Source organism: Diabrotica undecimpunctata, chromosome 4 (genome assembly GCF_040954645.1).
Source record: "Diabrotica undecimpunctata isolate CICGRU chromosome 4, icDiaUnde3, whole genome shotgun sequence".
In the NCBI taxonomy this organism is placed as follows: Eukaryota; Metazoa; Arthropoda; class Insecta; order Coleoptera; family Chrysomelidae; genus Diabrotica; species Diabrotica undecimpunctata.
In genome coordinates this window covers 114445281-114459091 of record NC_092806.1, presented here as the reverse complement: position 1 = coordinate 114459091, position 13811 = coordinate 114445281, and the positions used below count along the sequence as shown (strand labels likewise).

At 33.4% G+C, this 13811-nt stretch overlaps 1 protein-coding gene and 1 long non-coding RNA gene across 3 annotated transcripts in view; one reads left to right on the top strand and one right to left on the bottom strand.

Annotated features, from left to right (window-relative positions):
* The window catches only part of LOC140439875 (uncharacterized), a 67479-nt gene that overhangs the window by 27032 nt on the left and 26636 nt on the right, over positions 1-13811 (top strand). Inside the window, exon 3 of one of the 2 annotated variants that reach the window (XR_011950741.1) lies at positions 7331-7569. The exons of the other annotated variant lie outside the window; for it this stretch is intronic. This is a non-coding gene — a long non-coding RNA (uncharacterized lncRNA). Of the gene's footprint in view, positions 1-7330; positions 7570-13811 lie in introns of those variants that run through there. 2 annotated transcript variants of the gene reach the window in all.
* Positions 1-13811, bottom strand: part of LOC140439874 (activating transcription factor 3-like) — a 229648-nt gene that overhangs the window by 191775 nt on the left and 24062 nt on the right. The gene's annotated exons all lie outside the window — the stretch shown is intronic.

Genomic DNA, 13811 nt, shown 5'->3' with positions numbered 1-13811 from the left:
CGCTTTATAAGGCGCTTTCTTCACATTTTCCGGAATAACTGCATAGGAGGCCGTATAATAGGTACGTGGTTTATCCAATGTAGATATACGGCCACTACGAAATTCACGGAACCAAAATTTGGCAGTGTAGTCTGACGGAGCAGTAGTTCCATAATATTCATCCAGCTTTTCTTTTGTTTACTTTGCCGTTTTATTTCTCCAGCAATAATTATTAATGAGAGATCAAAAATCGTTTTTCTCCACATATGCGTGATTTTCCAAAACACGTAACTTTACGCAAATGTCAAAAATACACAAATTGTTGCATCGCGCTAAAATTTTGACATGTGTACCTAAAAAAGAATAACCTTTCTAGAACTAATGTTTTTTGAGATCGCAGCGCCTTAATTGGCGAAGTTCACTTATCAAACCATCCAATATATGATGATTATATAATTATATATTTACTAAACCCTATTTACCAAAAAACTATTACGTCAATATGTTTTACTTTCTATTAGAAGATATAGCAAAGGCTTATAATGCAACCTAGTGCTTGTAACAATTATAGTGAGGTGGTATAGATTAACAACTGTGGTACGAAACTATCGAGAATGGTTTAGATATACATATTTCAATTTTCGAAAGATTTATAATTCAGCATGACAAATACCTTGCATTATCTTCGCTTCCAGAGCACGTTTTACATCGATATGAATCATTTTAATAAGTAACTGTAGCCAGTCTTCTGATAACAGAACATGTTTAATGAGCACTTAATGTTGAAAAATCTATTGTTACACAATACAATCCAGTACTATAAATTTTCTAGCACGTGATACATCCCGTTAAATCCAAAAGTTGTTTACTACAATTTTAAATTTAACTTCCTTGTTTACTTTTCCTAGTGTGTCTCATGCTACAAATTTACCTGTATATTATTTGAATTCGTACGAATTGTTTGTGATTTACATATAATCATTGTTATCATTTCGTGGAAATAAATGGAGATTAGATTGAAATACGGGTTTTGAAATAGGAAATAAGAGACTTCTTTGTTTTTGAGATGTTTTATTACTTCTTGAAAACTATCATAGAAATTATCCTCGTGCGTCGGCGATCAACTACCCCCTATTTTCATACGGTTTCCACTCGAATTGACTTTTAGTCCATCGAGTTGTGCTACATAGCCTGCAAATATGCATTTCGTCTTTGATACATTTTCGATTAAGTATATTTTTTATCTCTTCTGTGAATTTTCATGTTCCTAGCTCGTAAAATTAATTCTTAGTATGTAATAATTTGTAATACACTTAATTTATTTAAAGATTTATATTTTTAATTTATTTTTAGTGAATGTTAATGTTTCAGACCCATTTCTGGAAGCAGAAGCTGGCATTTATTGTATTTCTTTCTCTTAAGTGATTTTTTCACTTAAGTGATCTTTCTCACTGTGATTTCTCTATTAAATATCTTCCTGAATTCATCTATGCCACCCAACTTAATCAATTCTGTCTCATAGCTCTTGTACGCGGTTGTCTCGAATAACTTTAGGTTAGATTAGGTTAAGTTAAGCGACCAGGATACAAGATTTTTTTGTGTATATATATATATATATATATATATATATATATATATATATATCTTCTTCTTCAAGTGCCATGACATTCTACGCCTCCCTATGCTTCTCTTTCCTTGGATCTTTCCCTGCATAATCAGTTGGAGCAAGGTGTATTGCTCTCCACGTGTAATATGTCCGAGATATTCTAACTTTCTTGTTTTTATTGAATTTAAAATTTCCATTTCTTTGTTCATCCTTCCCAGAACCTCTTTGTTTGTGACGTGTTCTGTCCATGATATTTTCAGAATTCTTCTGTACACCCACAGCTCAAATGATTCCAGTTTTTTCATTGATGTCGCATTCAAGGTCCAAGATTCCATTCCATAAAATAAAGTCGAAAAAACATAGCACCTCGCCAACCTAACTCTTAGTTCCAGTTTTAAATCCCTGGTACATAGAACTCTTCTCATTTTGTTGAAATTTGCTCTAGCCTTTTCTATTCTTATTTTTATCTCCTGATTGTAATCATTTGTGGAGTTAATCATTGTTCCCAGGTATGCATATTTGTCCACTTGTTCGACGTTGGTTTCGTTTATTAGAAGATTCTCGTAATTTTTTTGAATTTTCGATATTCTCATAAATTTCGTCTTCTTGACATTCATTGTTAGACCATACTCTTTTCCATACTCTGCTATTCTGGTCACCAGTCTCTGAAGATCTTCAATGTTTTCGGCTAAGATCACATATATATATATATATATATATATATATATATATATATATATATATATATATATATATATATATATATATATATATATATATATATTGTATAAGTTCTATAGTGTTTTCTAAGTTTATTATTTCTCCGATGACCAAGTTTGTTATATAATTTGTACTTTTGCTATCTGTAATCCCACTTTTTTATTTGCTACGGCATATTCGTTAATCATTATTTCGTTATGAAAACAACGTAGAGTCGATGATTTGTCTGTCGATGTGTATCCCATTCTTACACCTGTTTAAGTGCTTATTTCATTCTAATCTTGAGAAGCTTGGGTGATATTTGTATAATCGAGCCCTAGCAACTAAATGTTCGGACAAACGAAAATTTCTTGAAAACGTTCATCTTCACGATCTTTCTTATTGAACCAAAGAACGACATCAATAATACATTAAACTCTATCATTAATAACAAAATATTGAAATGGCTCGGTCTCTATAAACTGTGAATTGCAGCGTTGGCGGCAAAATAAACGCCCACGAAAAGATTACATAACATCGTGACAACTAAATGTTCGGACAATCCAAGAACTGACTATTTTAATATGGGGTTACATCGTCACGCGCCTTTACAACTGTGGCAATCCTGTCTGGCATTGTTCGTACTAATGATTTTCACAAGTCAGGTTCAAAACTATCCAACAACTATCCAACAATACACCTAACTTACACTTCAAATCGGAGACGGTTCTCTGGGGATCGTTACGCAATTTACGTTTTATCTTATGCTAAAATGTCTCGATAACATTAAGGTTTGAACTATTCGAAAGCCTTGAGAGGGCATTAATGTTATTGTCTCCCAAACTATTTTTAGTTGTTTTAGCTGTATGACATGCAGCACCGTCCTGTTGGAATATAAAATTCAAGTCCTGGTAGAGTTCGTGAGCACTTGATACAAGACTATTTCTAAAAATTTTTAATACTTTACTGCGTTAATTGTGCCTTCCATCCAATCATAATTCCTTTGGAAAACGCCACAGTTCTTTTGAAGCAATCTTTATGGAATACTTCATTTTGACTTCTGATAACCCGTTTTCGAAAGTCTCCCACGCAAACATCAAATCTCGATTCGTCACTCAATATCACTCTGAACCAGTCATCAACGCAACTGAACGTATAACTGAAAACTTTAAGCAAGCGCTTAAGTGAGCAAGATCGAATATTTCATGGATCGTTGATAACTGGTCCAGAGTCATATTTAGTGACGAATCGAAATTTGATGTTTGCGTAGGAGAATTTCGAAAACGTGTTATCAGAAGTAAAAATGAAGCATTCCATAAAGATTGCCATGAAAGAACTGTGAAGATTCTCAAAAGAATTATGATTTGGGAGTGAGTGTCATCAGCTGATCTAGGAAGATATGAGGTGGAGGAAGGCACAATTAACGCAGCAAATAAAGTATCGAGAAATTTTGAGAAAAAAGTCTTGTACCAAGTGCTCACGATCTCTACCCAGACTTGAATTTTATATTTTACTAGGACGGTGCTGCATATCATACAGCTAAAACAACTAAAAAATGGTTTGGTGACAATAACCTTAAAGTACTATGATGGCCTTCGAACAGTCCAGACTCTCAGATCCCCAGAGAACCGTCGACGATTTGAAGAGTATATTAGGTGAATTATGGGACAGTTTCGACCCTGACTTGTGTAAATCCTGAGTACGAAATACGCGTGGGTATTTCACCCCATGTTAAAGTTGGAATTTCTTGAATTGTCCGAACATTTAGTTGACACGATGTTATGCAACATTTTCGTTTATGCTGCCGCCAACGCTATAATTTAAAGTTTATAGAGACAGAACTATTTCAATATTTTTTTATTAGTGATAGAGTTTAATGTACTGTTGATCTCGTTCTTTAGTTTAATAAGCAAAGTTGTGAAGATGAACGTTTTCAAAAATTTCCGTTTGTTCGAACATTTAGTTGTTAGGGCTCGTATATCATAATATTTTTTCTTATCACACTATCTTAGTACTATCTCCAATTAAAATGTATTTGATTCATCGTGCAGGTGCAACATTTGCTGTTGATTTTTTATATATTTTAAATTAATCGGATCTATTTGTAATCCACACTTGATTATTCCGTTAAGTTCTATGAAATCATGGCGGCAAAAGTATATCCATTTAATAAGGCCGAATTCAGATCAACACTATAATTGATTGCTAATTTATTACAGAAAGAAAAAAATGATTGCTATAGTTGTTTTCGAGAAACAGTGAGTATGCTAACTTTACGGTAAAGCTAGCATACCCATAGCTATATCTCGACAAGGAAAAGGGGTACAGTGCCCATCTTTGCGGCATATTTTATTGCTAATTAATTGCTGCTGATTGGTATATTAACCATTCCCCAAAAACTACCCCATTATCCTCCTAGCACAAAACTCATCTCTGGAAAAACCGAGATATCGGCCAAAAAGTTGGAACCAGAAAAGTGAACCGCTATGAATTAATTGCTAAATTAGTGCTGAAGTTTTATGACAAGAAACACTTTATTGTTGGAACCGTTTTCCAAAAATGATGATGAATGAACCTATCTTAGCGTCATATTGTAATGCTAATTTACTTACTAAATTGTTCCCATCATCATTTAATGCAAATCTTATCCCTGGCTAAATAGTGCTGATACAGTTTATAAAAAATAATATATCATTTGGCCCGCTTTTAGCTTGAAAAGCTTTGTGCTATATTCTTTGCATTGACCAGACAATATTTCTCTTACGCTACAATAGCCTATATTTTATTGCTAAATTTTTGCTAATTTAAAACACCCTTATTACCGTCTGCTACCAATCTCACTTCATTAAATTCACAAAAAAATGGAAATAAACTGGCTCTAAGATGAGTACCCACAATGTATGTTTCATTGTTAATTAATTGCTGTAGTTCTGAGCCTTTTATTAATTCTCCATCTTCCGAGAAACAATGAATATTGTACCTTCCGAGAAACAATGGGTGTTGTAGTTTAAGTATGAAATTACAATAATTTTTGTGTTTTGCAAAAAGGGTGAAGCAATAAAAAATAAATTAAATAAAAACCATGTATGAACTGGTCTTAATTACTAAATACACATTTTTTACACAGTAGCCAAGATGGGCCCTGTACCTTTTTTCCTTTCCTAGATATAGCTATGGTTATGCTAGCTTTACCGTAAAGTTAGCATACCCACTGTTTCTCGGAAACGGCTACAGCAATAAATGTTTTCTTTCCGTAATAAATTTGCTTATATAATAAATTATAGTGTTGGTCTGAATTCGGACTTATAAAATTCATATGCTAACTTTAAAGTCATTATAAAGTCGAGCATTACTAATATTCCATGTTTTCTTTATTGAAGTTTTAGCGCTAAGTGATCGTTGGTGCCTAAACCTGAGCGAAAATCGGAATGCTTTATTAGTTGGTAGACATTAAATTGTTCTCTAGATAATTTTGGTCTAGATTATCTCGGTTTTTATAGATTAATGTTAAAACGTTTTTCCCAATAGCTTATGATTGTGCTATCATATAGACATAAGTTGAATAGGTTTTAAATTTGAGGTTTTGATAAACCTTATTAATATACCATGCTGTCCGGGTACTTTCCAATTTTTCATCATTTTGAGTGCTTTTGCTGTTGATTGCTTGGTTGCCACTTCTATTTATTTTTTTGTCTTTTCGAAACTGTATCTTCTGTTGGCTTTTATGGTTCGCCTATTGCGAAGATTTCATTTCTGTTGGATGTTGTTGTCTTTTTGACTTTTCGGATCAATAATTTTTTCGGATCAATAATTTCTTTATTGTAGTTTTTGTAGTTATAGTACTGTTGTGTAACTTTCGTATTAGAATTTTAAAGCTTTTATTTTGTTCAATTGATTGTTGTTTGTGCTCTTTATCGTAATGTCCGACGTCTTTCCTGTTGTATTAAAGATCTATTTGTTTATATATCTTAGTTCATCATCATCATTATCCTTTTTGAGTCCACTCGACCTTCTAGGTCTATTTTGGCTCATCCCTAAGTTTAAGTTGTGGTTTTAGCCCAGCCCTTTTAACAAAGTACTTTATGATCTTTGGTAACACTTCTACGAAGTAGTAGGACCCGAGTTGATATTACTCAAATATATGGAGCCTTATCTTATATAACTCTAAGCAGTTACACAGAAAGTGTTTCGCCATCTCGTCTCCTACCTGACAAAATCTGCAATCTACGCTTTCTATCAGTCCGAGGCAGTCCTTCATGTGGCACGTTAAGGCGACTGTGTCCTGTTAGGAGACCTACGATAATTCTCACATAATTCCTATTCATATGGATATCTTTGGACTAATTCACCTAGTAGAGCTATGGATGTCTTCTTCGAAGATTCATGTATAAAAGCCTTCGAATGTTTGATCCATTTGTTCGTACCAAGTTACGTTTCGTCGATTCCACCCAGTCCGATATCATTATTTTGACTGTGCTTCTGTTATTCCAACTAGAGGTTCAGAGCCTATGAATGTTTCTTTTCCACTTTTTGGTTCCCTTCTATACCAGTGTGTTCATCAGCCAGAGTAAACTTTTTTTCCAGTTTCAAGGAGTCAATGCAATTAGATTCAAGTACCTTTAATGCAGCCTAGTTATCTCATACAATTTTTATAGATCTGTCCAACAGTTCCTCTTTATTAGTTTCTGTAAGCACTTATCTATAGCATAAATTTCTGTTTGGAAGATAGTGGAGTGATTATCTAGGCTTTCACTAAGCCTAGGTTTCCCTCCGTAACTCGAACTCCCTCATCGGTTTTAGAGCCACGTATACCAGCATTTACGAAGCATACCAGCATCCAATACAGTAAAATGTATTGTTTATTCATAAAATGTAGTTGAGTTCGGGGTAGAAAATTTAAATTTATTCGTCTGGGTTATCTGTTGTGAGTGCGTAGGCTACTGCTATTATCAGATTATATTTACTGTTTATATTACTTTGATAATTTCAATATGGTATTTACGTTTTTTGTTCACCATTGATCTTAAGCCTCCACCTTGTTCCCAGAGTCATATAATCTGGTTTGATGACAGAGACGAAATAAGGACCAACCCACATAATTCAACACCACAGATGGATACATTCACCAGTGAGATACCTAGGCCACTATATCACTAATCACCATCAGCCCATAGTCAGTAGATAATAAGTCGGTATTACGTTTTCCATCTTATCATTGTCAACTAAATCGAATAGTTAATATGGGCTCAAGTAAAAGGTGAAGTGGCCAGACAAAATACAATTTTTGAATTGAAGGATGTGAAACAACTTTTCATAAAAAAACTTAACGAAAATTAACTAGACAAATGCCGTAAACCCCGTAAAAAAGAGGAAGAAAGATTGTGGACTGTTGATAATAAGATTGAAGAACTTTGTCAATCTATAATCTGACAGAGAAGAAGAGGAAGATATAGAAATCCATAATTTATAAGTAAATCAATAAGTTTTTAATTTGTGCACATTGCTTAAATATTAGATATCAATACGATATATCTGTTTTAACATTTATTTTATTTTATTTAACATCCAGAGCTTCTGCATAAGTCGCTTTGAGGAAACCTAATAAGGTCGAAATACTTATAAGCATATGGCAGAAGCCCTGTATTAGAATTAAATCTCAATTGCTATTGCGTTTTATTTATTTACTCATTTTCGAGTACTAGAAACTAATTCGCGAAGGATATTTGACGTGGTGGATCGACAAGTTGTGGAATGCAAATTGTAGCTTCCCCTTGTCGGTTAATAATTCATCGATATGTCTATTTTGTATATTGTAGAAAACGCAGTAAACAAATATCTAAATTTTAGTTTTGCCAAGTTAGAAATCTTCGGATTCTATGATTTTTATTTAACATATAAACCTGTCCCCTTTTGTTTTATTTAACATATAAATCTATGTAAAAGTACATTTCAATATGATAGGATATTATTTTGAATGATTTCAGTTTGACCACTTTACCTGCTGTTTGCAGATTAGTGAAGATTTGCATTTGTAATGAGCTCTCAGTTGTAAACAAATAAAGTATAAATATTTGTTTAAGCACTTAACAACACTTAAGGAAATTTTTTATTGAAAATCAAATAATAAATAGTATACTGTCTGATTGTATGTTTAACTGAAAACGTGTGATATTTGCAAAAGTTTTTAACAAATGTAACAGAATCTTGTCACTATTCTGGTGATTAGGACCAATTCGCGGAAGGAGATAAATGTCAACGACTGAATTTTTTGAAAAAAAAACAAAATTTTTATTTACAACAAAACAGAAGCTTTAATAATTGTAACAGACATATACCACTCTGTATGAAGTATGAATCGATACATTAAAACAAAAATCATAATATAAATGTGCTAAGTACCTTGCCTATTATTTTTTAGCAAACAAAAGCTCCACTGGACTAATTTACACTATCATAAAATTCGTCCTTGCCTATCCATTAAATGTGCATTATCTATGTTTTCGTGATTATTTTTGTTTTCATTGTTCGCGATATGAAGGTCTGCATCACCTTTTTTTTTTCTACCAATTAAGTAATTGAAATAGAATATATATCTTTTAGATCAGCCATTGTTCTTACCTTTCAGACATTGTAAAAGAATAATGAAAATATAATAATAGTATTGATTAATTGTTTTGTTGTTCAAAGTTGTTTTGATTTTTTTTTTATCAGATTGGGTATAGAGCGGTCACATTAACTACTTTTTAAGTTGTATTGTGAAATTATTTCGTTTACTTCCTTCGCATTCCTACGCATTCATCATAAGGTATTTGGGTGCAAAATACGATGAATCAGGCCGATATATGTGTGGAGCGAGCATGAAAGGCACAGAACGGATGGTAAAATTATATGCAATACTTCTTTGACCAATATTATAATAGGCTGCGACTCACATTATGAGAAACTGTTAACTAAAGATCGACAAGAATAATGAAATCACAATCACCTTAGAATTAGAATATCAAATTTTACATAAATATTAAAAGAAGTAAAAGATATCAGGGTTAGAAGACAGTCCAGTCCTATGAAGTTGACGAAGTAGGACCAAATGTACCTTGGGAATTAATTAAAAAGTTTTTAATAAATATTTATGGAAAGGGCATTCAGCTTTAGATCTTGATATCTAAACACACTTAGATATTATTTTACCGCCAATTCTCCTCTTCTCAATATAAAAAGTTATCATTTTTACGACCACAACTGGTCATAAGTGTTTTTTCATCGTACCAACGGCTTTGTTAATTCGTTACAAAAAACAAGTTTTTTATCTACCTAGAACTGGGTCAACAATATTTATTCGTTCTCGGAACTCTAAAAGGGCAATAAATCTTTTAGTTTTGTTTTTATCATTATGCAGTTTTTTCGTAAATGTATAGAAAGAGTGGCTTTTTAGAATCCACCTTTTGGGACGTTAAAATTCGTTAAAACCGTTGAAAGATTGGCGGTTTCTTTCAGTATAAAAGGTTAAATCAAAGCGGCATTCAGAGACTTCGTACTAGGCCCTCATGCAAAATAGTAGTTACTTTAAGACTTTTCTCTTAGACTTCATCACCGGTCCTCGGGCTAGACAGTTCACATTCTAGATTTCGTCCTCGATTCTCCAGCAGGATAGTTCATAGCAGAAAAATAGTTTAGTTAAATACTTGTATAAACAACAATCTTTTGTAACCATTAGTACCTAAAGTGCTCTTAAATTCAACAAGCATTATTATTACCAGTTCGACTTAGAAATTGTTTCGATGAAGGATTATTTAATCTAAGTCTACATACTTGGCCAGTTCCAATGTCTGGCCCACTTCTTGTGTTGTAGAAAGGAGTAAACTCACAACACCAAGGACAGGGAGAAGGCCGAAGATCACGAGGAAGATCCCCAACAAGATAGATCGACCAAATTCCCGGAATATGCAAAAGACTTATGCATGACTTAAACGAAATGACCAGAGACAGAGATCGTTGGAGACACGACATGCGACACGACATAACAATGACAATTACACTCCCCAGGGGGTCAGGATGGCAGACAGAGAGAGAGAAAGAGAGATATGATGAAAGAAAAAAGAGGAAAAAATCAGCTATGATACAGTGAGCTGAATACTGAGAAATTAAAAAGAAAGAAGACCGAGTGCATGTTACAGACACAAGAGTGCATGTTACGTTTCTTCTTTAGCTTTTTTTTTCTTTAGCTGTTTAGCTCAAACAGTTTGAAGTGTTAAAGTAAAAGTATGAATAAAATTATAAATAAAATAAATAAAATAAAAATTATATTATTGTATATAAAAACATAATTAGAAAAAAAAGTTGCAAATAAGAAAAACGTAAAGTATTTTAAGATATGATATACATATAAATCTAGACGATTAATATTCTGCTTGTAATATTATATAACTACTGTATTAAATTGTATAACCAATTTAATGACACCAAAATATATAAATCAAATAAAAAATGATCTGAATGACTAGACATGTGAAAAAACAGCTGTTGGAGGTCCTGTTAAAATTAAATCTACACTTCAATAAGATTTAACAAGGAAAAGATGATGAATTAGATAGTATTAAAACAAATCCTACTTGTTCGTTAATAAAACATAGATAAATGCAATGAGGAAACCAGTTAAAACCAAGTCGACAGCGCACTTCAAAAGAATATCATTAAGATGGAACGAGGAGATAAATATACCATTCAGATTGTATTCTGCTTTGATAGATTTTCGCGATAAACATTAGTTTCGCCTACGTGATCCATCTCACATTGCGAAATGTTATGGGATAATAAAATTTTTATTGTTTTCCTTTTAATAATAATAAATTAAAAACACTATAGTTCCAATATTGTTGCAATAAACTACATGGTCTCTTTTAAAATTATAAAAAAGGTTCCAGCGATAACCTTTAGATAACTTTAATAAAATTACAAACAGGGAATGTAAAAATTTGTGGAATTTTAGAATTAACAAATAAAGTAGGCGAAATGCAATTTAATCATTTATCACAGTAAATAATAAAACTTATATAATTCGAAACTTTATGCACGACACTGGAATATTGTAGATTTTGATCTTTTGTGTATACCTTACCTTGTTAAGTCCAAAATATCTAGGGTTCCTACGTTATGTACCTGATACCGTTCTAGAAAGGTGTCATCTAGGTATTTATGGCGTTGGCGAACAAATATCATATAGTTCCAGATAATATGTTCAACCTTTTCCTCAACATTTTGGTATAATTTGCATGTTGCCCTGTCCACTTTGCCCATTTCGTGAAGATAATATCTGAGTGAGCAGTGTCCAGTAACAACACCTGTTTTGATGATTACTGTAAGTTTAGTTTTCTGAAGCTCTTAGGGCTCTGTTGTACGAGCGGTAATGTCGTCGCGTGAGCGTCGTGTTGGCCCAATTGAACAGTACTACCATGGAGTAAATTATACGAACAACATTGCATTAGACGAGTCTGCGTTATCTCGAAGTCGAGAGTTGCTAGGCTAGTCGCGTTAGGACCCTGTTATACGACATCTAATGTCGTCGCGTTAGCGTCGGCCCAACCGGACAATAGCAACACCAAGGAGTAAATTATAGGAACGACATTGCCGTCCGAGAGTCCGCGTTATCCCGACGGTAAGCGTTGCTAGCATAGCGATGACAACGCGGACTGAGTGATCTCAACGCGACGCAGCTACAGTTAAGCATAACTTGGAAATTATGCTCCCTGTTTTCCGCGCCATCAACGCAATGGCGTTAACGTTCGTGTAACAGATCAATTTTTGAGCAACAATCAGAATATTGTCATATACCAAGTTGGATTTCCCATTTTGGAACATCACCAATAACCGGTATAATAGTTCCTTCTTTAGCAAGACTCTCAGTAGATCAATAGAATTTTGTGCTCAAAGTTGCCCGAAAATTTCGTAGTAATTTGTCCAAAATATTTATTGCCACCTGACAGGCCATCTACACAAAGGTTTCTTAAGTCTACAACTTGTCATTTCGTAGCAGTTTGGGGCTGTAAAAGGTCTCTTAAGCGAAGAACCTTTGTTACAGGTACCAGCTAGGAAGATTTTCTAAACCAAAGGCAAGTAAAAAGTTACACGCTTCTGCGCACTATCCAAAAACATTATTATAAAGTTTCAGAAAACTAAGCTCAGTGAAATCACAGGTATTCACTGTGATGTATCACTGCGTGTAATCACTGGACACTATTTATTCATATATCGTCTTTATAAAATGGGCAAAGTGGGCAGAGCAACATACAGATTCTGTGAAAATGGAGACAAACATATAGTCTGCAACTGCAGGATAATTGTCCGTCAACACCATAAAAACCTGATTAAATAACAAAAGTGGCTCCAAAACGCATAATAGGCTTTCCTAGATTCCTAAATCTGTTTAGATAGAACTTTGGATTAAAACATGGATGTAGGGTGTACACAAAAGATCTTTCGGGTCGCAGTGTGGAAAGTTCTATACTATCAAACGATCTCTTTCAAATCTACAATCTACAATACAACACAAATGTTAGAAAAAATCGGCTCCTCATTTGTTTAATATCGTAATTTACTAAATGCGGCATATTGCTTGCATAACGCTTTTATTATTGTCCTTGTAACAAAAAAAAACCGGAGATATACGAAATTTACAATCAAGTTAGAAACAGAGAACAAATGAATTCTTAGTAGAAATGGAGCATGATATGTATGGAGGTCAAAAGAAGGTAAGAAACATGCGAAGAGAAAAAAAAGTAAATAAATAAGGAAGTACAAGCAAACATTATAAAATCTGAAACCTGCACAGAACACTTCAATAATATGTACAATGACACCGATAAATACACCGAAGAGTAAGACCAAAGTATAGATATTGACGATAATACTGACAATGACGAAGATATAACTAGGTATAATAGTGAAGAGGTACAAATAGCAATCAAGCAAATGAAAAACAGAAAATTTCCAGGATGGTATTAATGACGAGCTTATCAAGTACGGTATCCCAGAGATCGTGAAAATTTACAGAGATGTTTATAGAATAAAAATAAAAAGATATGGTACCACACTAGAGGCATGCAGAGTAAGCATAACAATACCGTAAGCATAACAATACCTATATACAAAATAGTTCTAAACTAATAGTGAAACTGAATTCCAGTACATATGTTGTGAGATGGACGCGAGCACAACGCCGCAAATGGAGGGATATTGTTGACAGAATCCACCTAGAAAGAATCGCGAAATGGACAAAAACACATAAACCTAATACAAAAAGATCACTAGTAAGACCTCCGAGAAGGTGATATGACAGCTGGATATCAACATCATAAGAGCTGGAATAATAGGATAACCATGTCCATGACCACGTCCTACAATAAGAACAAGAAGAAGTCTTTTGTGTAAAATGTACCGTGAGAAATAGATATAGCATTCCTAAATATCTAGCACCTTTAATCGTCGATTAAACATAGTCGAAAGGATCAAATATTGTATATATACGGGGTGA